Source organism: Rhipicephalus microplus, chromosome 6, assembly GCF_043290135.1.
Source record: "Rhipicephalus microplus isolate Deutch F79 chromosome 6, USDA_Rmic, whole genome shotgun sequence".
In the NCBI taxonomy this organism is placed as follows: domain Eukaryota; kingdom Metazoa; phylum Arthropoda; class Arachnida; order Ixodida; family Ixodidae; genus Rhipicephalus; species Rhipicephalus microplus.
Genome location: NC_134705.1, coordinates 110,606,246 through 110,618,289, shown reverse-complemented (window position 1 = coordinate 110,618,289; position 12,044 = coordinate 110,606,246).

Here is a 12,044-nt window from a genome sequence, read left to right as displayed (position 1 = left end):
GTTCTCGCTCGGCAAGAGTATCTCACAGATGACTTGACGATCAGTCAGCCATCACTATCTAACGAAAATAAGCATTGAGCAATATTACTCAACCACAGCTGTCAGTTATGTTTTAATAGTCAAATATGATTATTCACGAAAAACAGCAGATAACACAGATCAACAAATTTGTTTCCCGCTAATGAACAAATAATAGGTCGGCACTATATGCACATGAATAGCTGCACCCCGTCATTAATTAAAGGAAGAACAGTTATAAATTGAGATGCGAAAAAAGAGTTTTTTGTTAAAAATTTCGGGTGATGAAGGAAGGGCAGCCAAAGAATCGTGACAGTTAGGTGGAGTCTGTGATTTGGGCAACAGAAATTTGACAACGCTGGTGACAGCAGCTGTCCTTCGCAGCGGCCGATGCAGCTCTCCTGTCTTCAGCGCTCAAGCCACACCTTTCGTTTGCGTAGTGGAGAACACGCGAACCACCGCGAATTTTCAGCACCTTTGTATATCGCAAGATCGTGTGCCTGGTTCTCACATCTAGCATACAGTGGACAGAAACAGACGACAGCAATTCAATAAAAGACTGCCCTTGGAAGAATGAACTACGCCTTGCGCAGCAGAATTTCAGAACCAGCATATTAGCGAAAGATCGAGATCCTGGTCCTGAGAAAGAAAATTGACGCAGCTAATATACTATCAACCGCAAAAGTTTGCGCAAATGCGAATTTTTCCTATATCAGTGCCTAATGCTAGTAGTGAAGCTGATGACTGTATAGGCCAGAATTCTAAGTGCAGTACGAAACATTTATTTCAAAATCACATACCCAGATAAAACAGCAATTTATTTTTATTGAGCAATTCGCGTCCCGCAAACGATTGCTGTTGATGGTACGTACATGTGACGACGACCCTTAAATTGATCAGGGTGTAAAACTAAACGGCTGTTTCGCCAGCACGTGGTCACGAAGTCTTACTGTGGTCGGAGTGCAATTGGGGCTGTTGGTGCAAGCGCGACCGGGCAATCTTTATCATCTAGTAGACATGATGATTAGCTGCGAACTCAAGAGCACAGGTTAAATTTGGCTACTGAAGCTCCAGAACAAAGGGAGTGTGGATTGATTTATTAAACGCGAGTCAAAGTTCCTCCATAGCTACGGACTTCAAGGACCAAATGCCGTCTTTGCCAGTATTAAATAAACACATTATGCGCCATTACATTTGCGGTAACGCCTAATTTTAGGAGAATACTGTGGTCATTTTAGTTTTTGAACCAAATCCAAATACGTTCACACGTGATCCTTATAGCCCATCTCACTACTACTGCTGAGCTCCGCCAAAATTACACGATAAAACCGAGTCAGGTGCTTGCGCAGCACAATGTAGTTCTGGAAAAAATTGTCTTACAACTGACCAAGTTCAGATATTTGCCCTTATTTAGAATCTGCTGAGGCACATCAATAAGAAATATGTTTATTTTCATCACATGCCCCGCCGTGGTGTTTTAGTGGCTAAGGTACTCGGCTGCTGACCCGCTGGTTGCGGGATCAAATCCCGGCTGCGGCGGCTGCATTTTCGATGGAGGCGGAAATGTAGGCCCGTGTGCTGAGAATTGGGTGCAGGTTAAAGAACTCCAGGTGGTCGAAATTTCCAGAGCCCTCCACTACGGCATCTCTGATAATCATACGGTGGATTTGAAATGTTTAACCCCTCATATCAATCAATCAATCAATCAATAAATCAATCAAATATTTTCATCACATTTACGTCCTATTTCTCTAAAAGCTTTATCAGTAATCTCCAGGAACTGAGCTTACAAATCAACATGGCAGCGCCCATGCATGGATAATGTTGCAATATATTTGCTTGAAGTGGGCCAGACTGTCGAAGAGGATGAAGGGGTGACAGACACAATCTAGAAAAGCGAAAGCTTAGGCTCCAAGCTGAATAAACGGGTTGTATCTGTCTGACGTCTGCGGACCAGTTATCTGTTACGTTTAGTGCACAAAACCCGCGATCCGCCCCTTCAGAGACTTTCCTGAACGTCACGGTCATGACGACCGCTTACCATTTACGGAAGAAGCGTGGCTCGATCAGAGGTGGTGTCACCCGAGCCCTAGCACTGTTATCGGACCTGCTATTACAACCGGATCCTGATGCCTCCCAGATTACTGGCCACATGGAATTGCTGAAAGAGAAAGAAACAGCACTTTCGAAACTTGACGACGTCAGTCTGGCTGCAACGAACGAAGAAAACATGGTTCATGATGTGGAAACAGCAGGCTAGTACAACGCAAAGAGTTTTTACGCCATGCAACGTGCCGAGTTCTGGCTACAGGGACATAAGAAGACAGACACAACGTGTTCACGAGCCACTGGTCCTGGGCCAAGTAACCTAGAACTTTCGAGCTCCGGCGAAGCAGCAGGGCAGGTTAGATTGCACCGTCCACTTGCAGCTCAACTGCTCAAGCTCAAAATACCCGGTTTTGATGGTAGTCTTTGTGAATGGCAGTCCTTTTGGGATCATTTGGACGCTACGATCCACAAGAATACCGGGCTACCACGCATCGAAATATTCAAGTACCTCCTAACTTACATAACTGGAAGCGCGAAGCGAGCTCTCGAAGGCTTTCGTTTAGCAGAGCTAAATTATGACCTTGCATTCAAGGCCCTCACAGATCGCTTTGGACGCCAGGATCTCCTTCTGAACGAGCATTATGATAATTTACTTGCGCTAAGCCTTGTTAGAAGCTCGTAAGACGTCCGAAAACCTCACCTGCTGCACGATAGTGTGCAGTTCCACGTTAGTGCAATGGAAGGCCAAAGAGTAGCCGCTGACCAGTGCACTGTGGTTTTAAACCGTGTCATAATGCAATGTCTGTCAGAGTACCCTGCCATTATGTACAGGCAGAAATCAAGAAAAATCAAACTGCGCGTCTAGCATCGCCGAAATGCCTGAAGACCGAACGCAGCTAGCCAAAGAGTTACTGACGTTTCTCTGCATTCATGCTGAAATGCGGGAGGAGGGCCGGTTACAGTCTCGTCGTTTGTCGCAAGACGAGGCCAGAACTCACATATCCGAAGAAATGTATGTTAGAAAAATTATACCTTCAGCGTCCACCCTAACAGGTTCTACCTTACCCGTTAGACTGGCGTGCCCACCCTGCCACAGCAAGGATCACATGATCGCTGCCTGCAATGCCAACCTATTGGCTGAAGAGAAGCGGGCAAGGCTACAGTACCCCAATTGTTGCTTCCGCTGTGAAAACCACATCTCCAGCGCCTGTCTAGCGCACTGTTTGTCGTGAGCCGGAATCCTTATACAACGCACACTGACAGACCTTCAATGTGGGGTTTTTGTACCATCAGGAGCGATAAAGTGCCTTTATGAACCTCAAACAAGCGCCACAATGTATCTATATGGGAGCGAGGTATCTCCACAGAAAAGAAGTTCGATGAACCTAACTACTCAGTCTCTAGCTGCAGGAACTTGGAAGAGGTTGATACGCCAGGCACGCAAGTCAATGCTCATCACTGCCGCGTGCATCGGCGTCGTCAGCGCCAGCGTGTTGGTGACGCCGGGCTTGAACAACTCGTCCCAGACCAGCCGCCTTTTGGGCGACCACCACGACAGGCATCCCGTCATCGTAATTCTGCACTCCGAGTTCGTCAGCCTAACACATGTCAAGAACAGCCTGCACCTCATCAGCATCGGTTACACAGATGGCAAGGGCTGAGACAGACGCAAATCAACAGCCGTAGTGCACAGACACTTCTTGTCGCAAAGCAATTTCATTTCAACACGTTTTGTGCCCACGGTGGGTACAATTCCTCTTGGGCGCCACTGGGATGATCTCGAATAATCTGGATCGGAGCGACCTGGATGGTGCAGACTTCATCGATGCGTGCGAGTCATCCTATGCAGAGAGAGGATGTTGTGAAATATTATCTTGAAGTGGGCCAGACTGTCGAAGAGGACGAAGTGGGGAAGGCACGCTCTAGAAGAGGGACAGCCATGGCTCCATGCTGAATAAACGGGTCATATCTTCCTAACATCTGGGGACCGGCTATTTGTTACAGATGATATCCCGCTTCAATCCGAATTCGCCCTTGAGGCAACAAAAAACGCTCACAACAAAAAAAGCGAACAAATAGTGTCATCTCACAATCAGGACAAAGCAGCAGTTAGGATGGGTGGTTATTGGCAAGATGAGCTGTTTTTAAAACTCGTCTGCTAAGACCTACACGCCAAGAAGTCGTTAGTGGTTCATGGAATTAGCGCAATGCAGTCACGAATACATTACTGCCGAAACGCCATGGCATAAATGCTGACCAAATTCAAGTGAAAGGTATGAACGTACAAGCACAGAGCGCATGAAGATGACATGCTAACTCGAGGTGGAGGGCACCAGCGTCGGTAGGTGCAGCCTTGTCGCATTTTTTTAAATGCTGCTGTCTCCTTCTCGAACATACGCACACAGAAGCCGTGAGACAGAGGGACGCTTGGCATACGATGTGGCACAGATGAGTACATGTGGAAGGGCTGATCACTTTTCTTACTGTTTAAGAGGCCCTGTAACATCGCAGTGCTGAAGGGAACTCCCGAGAATCAGTGTAGGTTGTCAAGGCTTAAATCAGGAGTGGAAGCTCTCTATACATTCCCTCTATTTGCCTTCGCAAGCCAACCCAAATGGGCAGCGCCGCTTTTTCTACATAATTAATTACCTACTGGTAATGAATCTTGAACGTAACATTTTTTTCATAACGTCACTGGCCAGGTCATCGAGTAGAAGAAAAGAACATAAAACCGAGGGGAGGAGTGTCGCTAAGGAAGCTTCTCTTTCCCGATTCGCAGGCAAGCGGAATGCGCTAGTGCCTTCATTCAGGTCCACTGGCCGCTTGAGTGATGCTGCTATTTGTGAAATTAAGTTAGCCATTTGTAATTTTGTTTGTGCCCAAGAAGCAAAAGTTAAGCTAACTCATTTTTCAATTAGACGAAACTCAATCGACACAAGCAAAATGAATTTTTATATGCACGTGTGACATAAAAAAGAGCATATCACGTAGTGTGAAAGTGTCAATATATAAAAGAAGCTTTATTTTACAATTGGCATATTGACATAATAAGCCAGCATTGAACTCAGAATAATCAAGCCAATGCAAAAATATGAGCAATCACGAGTAAGACACATCGTATTTTACTCAATGCCATTCGTTATGACGGTGCACATGGTTTTCTTACATAACCTGAGCACCAAATGAAACGAAGTTCAAATACGTGAGGCTTGAAGCGACCTGGAATTTTTCAAGAGAGAACATCACGAATACAATGTTTCGGGAAGTTCACTTGTCCGGGTCAGGGCAACAGCGCTGTGTTGAGAAGAAAGCTTCATATTTGTCAAAGCGTTGGACCAAGCGAGATTTCCTGTAATGATTACTAGAACAATTTAATCCATCAAATGTATTTCTGTGACAGGTTTAGACGTAATGACTCACAAAGTTTCAAACAGTGGCGTACGAACACTGTCACGAGTGGGGTAGCAAAGCTATCAGTCTGATTGATTGATATGTGGGGTTTAACGTTTCAAAACCACCATATGATTGCGAGAGACGCCGTAGTGGCGGGCTCCGGGAATTTCGACTGCCTGGGGATCTTTAACTTGCGCCCAAATCTGAGCACACGGGCCTACAACATTTCCACTTTCATTGGAAATGCAGCCGCCGCTACCGGGATTCGATCCCGCGACCTGAGGGTCAGCTATCAGTCATATATATATATATATATATATATATAAGATATGGCACAATGGGAGCGTTGTAAACAAGGATAAATATATTTATTTCCCAACAGTTTCGGGAGGGGTCCTCCCTTCATCAGGGGATGAGTTATACTGACATGAGCTTCCAAACTTCGTTGCTGCCGCGTCCCTCTTGCCTTGAAAAATGTTTGCGAGAGTGAGAGGGAACTACAAAAAGAAAAAAAAATGAATAAAAGGGGGAGAAAAAAGAAGAAAAAGAAAAAGAAAGAAAAGAAAGTAAAAAAGAGGAAGAACGACTGTCAACACTGAGAACGAAGCCATCTGTCCGTCTACATCCACATACGGTTCATATCACGTGCTGTTCAGTTCTTGACGTGTGTCGGGCCACCCAAGATTGTCGCGGCGGTGCCGGGAGGGTCCGTGACGGCGTGCGTAAAGAAAGGGGTTTCCCCGTAATGGGTCGGTCGGTGGGCGGCGTGTGTAAAGGAAGGAATTCCCGTTAATGGGTCGGTCGGCTATTCACCTTTAATCTTCGTCCGTTTCCCTTCCATGGTCATCAAGTGGTAGGCGAACGTAAACACTTTGTATGTGCATGTGGAAAAAAAAGAAAAGAAAAAAAAGGACAGTGTACACGTATGAGTCAGTCAGAAAAAAGCATGGTCTCCAGCTATCAATCTTTGTCACCAATTTTCTCCTGGCTTACTTCTCGGAGGCAGTTGAGTTTTTGAGGTGTGGGGGTATAAGCCCAGGGCCGTCTTGTACGCCTTTCTGATAATCGCGTCAATCTTGTTCTTCTCCGCCGCTTTCCAATTGTGGAATGACGCTACGTAAGAGATGTGGCTGACTGTAAACGACTGGGTGAGTCCTAGTAGACTGTCTTCTCGCATGCCCTGGTACCGCGTGGCCACCTTCTTGAGTAGGCGGGTGGCCAGCGAGAGCTTTGCGTGGAGCTTCTGTACCGTCACGTTGTTGCGGTTCAAGTCCTGGAGGTGCAGCCCCAAAACTCTAAGCGTCTGCACGTGTGGTATCGGCGTTCCGTCTTGGGTTACCACGTTGATGTTCTGCGTTGTCGGGCGTCGCGCACTTCGCGGTGAGATCACTAGCAGTTCCGACTTGGTTGGTGAACATTTGAGTCCGGTGGGTCGTAGGCGTCCTTCTACGGCGGCGACGGCTTCTTGGAGGGCTGCCTCGATCTGGCTGTCGCTTCCTCCCGTTGACCACAGCGTGATGTCGTTCGCGTAGATCGTGTACTTGATGTTTCTAACGCGTTACAATCTTCTTGCAACGCCTATCATGACAAGGTTTAACAACAGAGGGGAGATCACCAAGCCCTGCGGTGTCCCCGTGCTCCCTAGCTGCTTGAGCGGTAGTTGTAGTTCTCACAGTGGTACAGAACGAGCAGACGCCTCTACCCACCGCCTCACCGAGACCTACAACGCAGAGAAGCAGCCACACTACGGCAGCTGCAAGTACAAGCAATATGGACCCCCGTCTGGGCAAAGCACGTTTGCCCGGAGGTTTACACAACTGATGTATGCCAACACTGCAAGAAGGCGCGAGCCACCCAGAGACACCTCCTTTGGGACTGTGCACCACCGCCGGGCAACCAAGAAGTAATGCCAACTGCCATAAGCAGCAAAATTATCAGCCGAGAGCCAGGCAATCAAAGAGACGTGTTCCAGCACGTGCTTAGCATCCTGGAACGCCAGCGGCGGAAAGCGGCGCCCCCAAGGGTTTGAAGCGAGTAGGTTGCTGCTCCGGGACGTCCGAGCACGCTAGTGTCTCGCTTTAATCCCCCTACTCCTTCCGCCTTTATGCCGGATCATCAATAAAGTTGTTTCACTCACTCACTCATGCGCTCAAAGCATTTCTGAACTTTCTCAGCTTTTCTATTGATTGTTTGTTTGCTCTCGTACTTTTATCTAACCCTTCACTTGTTCTAGATAGAACGCCTACAAAATACCACCCGTGATGAACAAACCGTACATTGGTGCCGAAACGATGTAGGGCTATTAATGCGGACATTATCAGAAAGTCCATTAAATTTTTCAAGTCCTACGGGCAAAGCTGATGATTGCTGGGATCAAGGATTGGGCAAATTGGTTGAGTGTGCAAAAAAGGGAAAACAGCACTGAATTTAAGACGAATGCAAAGGAAGACATTTCTTCTTTTGTGATCGTCTAACATTCAGGGCTGTTTTCCTATCTTTGGAGAATGCTGACAAGATGATTGCGTTCGTGCGTCCGAAAATGTGTTTGAAAGAATAGTTGTGCAGACGGCGAAACGTTCATGCCGGTAGCGAAAAAGGGAGAGTGGTTATGTGCACACAATATCTTACATTGTATAATTACAACACACACGCAGAAACAACATTTGTGTCATGCACTTTCTTGTGTTTTTTGTGCTTTTTGTGCACTGATTGTGATGGACACAATATCACACTCACACACGAACGCGCGCGAGTGCTTGACACGAATTTTAAAGAAATTCAGACTGTTGCGGCAAATAAAAGCACGAGGGTCGGGAAGCTTTACAGGAGCGTCGTAAGGTTGGAATACATTCAGTATGTTGAATATATTTTGAAAAGTGCTACCATAAATAAGCAACTTCAGTTTCAGTATTGATTAAGGGGCTTCTCAAAGAAGTGTGAGAGCAGTGTGATGCCACGAGAAGACATCAACTGGCGACAAACTAACGGCAAATTTGCAATCTCCTCGTAGTGCACGTCATTACCGCATGTGAATTGTCGTCCAGTGACCCCCCGAGTGACTTCTGCAGCTTATACTAAATGTAGGACGCATAGCATAGAAGGAGGTGGAAAAAAAACTAATGAAAGGTAGAGAGGTCAACCACGCAGACGCGCGTTCGGACGTGGAGCTCACCAACTTATAAACTGTATTCACTCGTCGGAAGAAGGTTCATTGCAGTCTGACTCTGGTATGTGGACAGCGTTGACACTGCCTGCCAAGAAAACGAAAAATGACCTTTTTGCGTTGATTTAAAATCGTGCAGTATTCCTTTATGTAGCTGGCACCTTTTGGTTGCGGATTACTCTTGATTCCACAAAATGCATTATGTCATCATTGGCAAAAAACGATTACAAACTAAAGCTGCTCGCAAGCGAATGTTCCAAAGAAATGTTATGCGGGATATAAAATCGGCGGAAGGTGAGCGACCAATGATGGACAGCCCTTGCGAACGAAGGAAACCTTCATGATTGTGGCTCAGTTGAGCAGTTGGGGTTTGAATACTGGTGGGGAAGAAAAAGAAGGAAATCACAAGTACGAGTGACTGTAAAGTGTAACAATGAGTTATCTAATTAAAAGTCCCCGTTTCGCCAGATGGGCGTAGTAATGAATACCTTAGCAATAAACTCAAGCGCTGTACGAAGTGATTCTTGCCGCTAACACCTTCAGCATCTACCTTTGCACAACTTGACAAAATACAGAGGTAAAGAATTTTGTGTATTGACTTAACTTCAGTGAATTGAAGAGCGCAATCTAGGGTCCCTAAGATAACTCCAGTGATGTTGATTGATTGATTGTTTGATTGATTGATTGATTGATTGATGTGTGGGGTTTACCGTCCCAAAAGCACCATATGATTATGAGAGACGCTGTAGTGGAGGGTTCCGGAAATTTAGATCACCTGGGGTTCTTTAACGTGCACCCAAATCTGAGCACACGGGCCTACAGCATTTCCGCCTCTGCTAGAATTGCAGTCGCTGCAGCCAGGATTCAATCCCGCGACCTGCGGGTCAGCAGTCGAGTACCTTAGCCACTAGACCACCGTGATGGGGCGATCCCAGTGATGTGTCGAGCTCATTGCAATTTAGTTCTGTAGAAAAAGCACCCGCGCGTTTCCTCTCAGGTTGAGCCACGATGGCAAGTGGCCCTCTCCGGCTTTCGCTTGCACATAGACCACACGACGCGGGCAATGACGTCATTGCCCTTGAACTTGTTATCACCCCTTAAAATCAATGCACTGATACACGTGTGTATATGTAATCAGTCCATAAGTAAGAGCAGAAAAAGTATACTAGAGCAGCCAGCTTTTAAACTTTGCATAGGCCAACTTCACATTCGCGCAATGGCACTGGTATGAATGGAGGTTATCAAGGCGAATGCCTTAAATGCCTTGTCAAACACAAAATTTGAGTGGTGCGGAAACTGAGCATGAGGGAAGCAAGGAGGCAAGCAACCGCACCACGCGGCTTGTGGCATGAGAACTACAACTACCGCTCAAGCAGCTGGGGAGCACGGGGACACCGCAGGGCTCGGTGATCTCGAGGAGTTTTAAAAATTACTGTTCAGAATGGTAATGATGGGGGTATAACAGAAAGATTACCAATAGCCTAAAAAGTGTGGTGCCTAATGTAATGCATAGAAATATTTACATAAACAAGTTTATCCTTAGAACAGAGCAATAATCTGATTCTATACGTATATAATTATGTGGACATGATAGGATAATAGAACTGGTTAATTGGGCAACCTTTTACTTTCATCAATATAGTCCCAGACGGCCGCACATATTGTCGCATTAGAGAAATCAGAAATGAATGCTCCATAAGACAGAATGACAAGCACAGATAAGTTCATACTAAAACCACGTAGAGGTATTTTTAAACGGCTTTTTCGTAATGTGTTAAACCACCTGCATGTCAAAAAGAAATGATCTGTTCTTTCCAGTTCGTCACAGAATGCGCACAGTGGCGGAGGTGCATGAGCAGACCCATGTTTTATATAAATTTAGATTTGGTACCCGGCAGCGGAGCCTTGCGATGGCTACTTCTTGTTTACGAGTGCGGCAAAGTCTCTTCGCCAGGGATATAATAAATGGCGATATTCTGTAGAGATTCTTAGTGCTGAACCTTTAAAGACTTCCATAAGCGTACGTCTGCGGAATCGAGCAGCACTCACATAAGCGGATGATGGACAGTGCGGTAAAATCGGTTCGCTGATTGACGACTTAGATAAGGAATCGGATATTTCATTCAGAAATAAATCTTTCTGTTCAGGCACCCAAACTAATCCTACTTTTCTCAAATGCGCAGGTACTAGTGCACGGAACGCCTTTGTTACTTGATTTTCAGCACCAACGGAAAGTGCTGCACAGAGATATAGGGAATCTGTTATTATGACAGCTGATGTATTTGCTGTATCTAACTTGCGTAAAGCGAGCACTACTGCCAGAAATTCTGCCACAAAAACGGGTATGAAATCGGGTAGTCGAAGGGAATAAATCCAATCTAAAATCGGGCTGAAAATACCAACCCCTGACTTTTAGTCATATTGCGATGCGTCTGTAGCAATAATAACGTTCGTTGTAGTACTGCGCAGGTGATCTTGTAGTAAACTATCGAAAAATATTATGGGGAAGTAATTTGGCATTATTAGAAAAAATGTCGTCAAATTGAATTTCCACGGGGGCTGAAGTATCACGACTCGGCACGATGTCGCATATACGTACGTTTAGAGGCTCAAGTAAATTTTGCACAAATATAATTTGTGGTGTGTGAAGTCATGGCCATCTAGCACCAAAAGAATGATTCCAGGGTGGAAATGAAGGCTGTTTCTGAATGTCGTAGCGGTGACTCATAAATTCTTAAGAATGTCCGAACAGTCAGAAGGCAAATTATACAAGAAAGCAGAGGGGCCCTCGATACGAGATAGATACAACACATTGTTAGCAACAGTTTTGGGAAGGCCAAGGTATAGGCGCAAAGCTTCTCTTTCGAGATGAATTATAGGCCGCAACTTGTAAGTTGGAACTTCAGAGAAAAGTACACAACCAAAGTCCAAATTAAGACGAACGTACACGCGATATATCATTCCCAATGTGCCTCTTCTCATACCTATGTGGTAGTTGCTTAGCTTACGTAATATGCTAATGGCCCGCACACCTTTTCCGGTGATATACAGTGAAAGCTAGAAAAGCGGCCTTTCAGAGTTTTTTCTTCACACCTTATTGGTAACTGCTGCATGCAAAGTGCTTCATTCCCACTATGGCATTAATAATAAAAATTTTGGGTAATAGGCTGGCATTCGCTATGCTATATTTCGCCAATCTTCTGAGAAGCGTGGTATTCGCTAAACACTTGGGAAAACTTTCATGCCAATTGTTCATGCAGAAGCTGACGTCGATGAAGAATTATGGCTGAAGTGCGTATGCGCCACAGTTATTAGCAGAACGAAAACAAGCTTTTGTAATCGGTTCGAACCTTGGACGACCCACTCGTTATGCTATTGCCACTGTGCGACGACTGGTTGTTCTGTCGCTCTTTTTAAATGC